The sequence below is a fragment of the Priapulus caudatus genome, unplaced genomic scaffold, assembly GCF_000485595.1.
Source record: "Priapulus caudatus unplaced genomic scaffold, Priapulus_caudatus-5.0.1 Scaffold810, whole genome shotgun sequence".
NCBI lineage: Eukaryota > Metazoa > Priapulida > Priapulimorpha > Priapulimorphida > Priapulidae > Priapulus > Priapulus caudatus.
In genome coordinates, this window is record NW_014577871.1 from 77,277 (window position 1) to 78,470 (window position 1,194).

Genomic DNA, 1,194 nt, shown 5'->3' on the forward strand with positions numbered 1-1,194 from the left:
GTGCGTGCGTGCGTGCGTGCATCGCTATTACATGACATGACACACTAAACATGAAACATCGCTATTACGTCAGTATCATTGAACAACTCTGATTGGCTTATGAATTGTACAATCAGGCGATTTTATCGCCGGCCCCGGACACACTAGGCGATTAAATCGGGCGACTAAATCGGGCGACTAAATCGCCCGATTCTATCGCGGGAGTCGAGTGTACACACTAGGCGATTAAATCGGGCGACTAAATCGGGCGACTAAATCGGGCGACTAAATCGCCCGATAATATCAAAACGTTTTGATCTATGCGATTAAATCGGGCGACTAAGTCGGACGACTAAATCGGCGGCGATTGAGTGGACACACTATAGGCAATTTCACCGGCGATTTAGTCGCCCGATTTAGTCGCCCGATTTAATCGCCTAGTGTGTCCGGCCCTTATGACTGATTTCGTTTGTGCAAGATAGCGGCCCCCAGCAGTGCCACCAGCTCCGTATTGGAAGGGCTGTTGAGTAAAGCAGAAGGATCATTGGTTCACGAGACGTAATCTGGTACGTGTGCCAATCTCAGATCGCGCCAGTGTAGCCTTGGTCTCGTCAGTTGGCTTCCACCGCCTCTAGAGGGCGACACTGGTTACCCGGGTTATCCTTGTTGTTTTTTCTGCTTGGCGTTTTCTTCCGAAAGAGACAGCGTCAGCAAACTTTACAGCAAGTGTGTCCGCATTGTTCTAGTTGTATTACATTGCTCGGATTCAGAGAGATGTGAGATTGATTGTCATGATCCGATACGGATGTCGACAATTAAGCTCCCTTGCGTGCAGTATCTCTAAATCTATTCGCGCATGTACGGCATCATACCGCGATGTTTTCATTGTTAGAAATTCATTTTCGTGTAGGGATGTCATTGGTAAGCCAGCTAAACACTGACAGCACCCTCGCTAGTTTACGGTAATTAATGTCTAGTAATTAATCTCTAATGTGTAGCTGTAGCTACCGCTATCAAAAATATTTGGTTGTAAGAACATACGATTTTATATCGTAACAAATCTATAAATTATCCGTTCGGTAAACTTCAATAAAATTGTGCTGTCGCTGCTAATGGTTTGTTTCCGCTCACTACAGGTCGTTATTGTGGTTATAATTTATACGTGGTCGTTTATTCCACCGGGAATGCTTGTCTCGGCGTTTCACACCCCCGCAA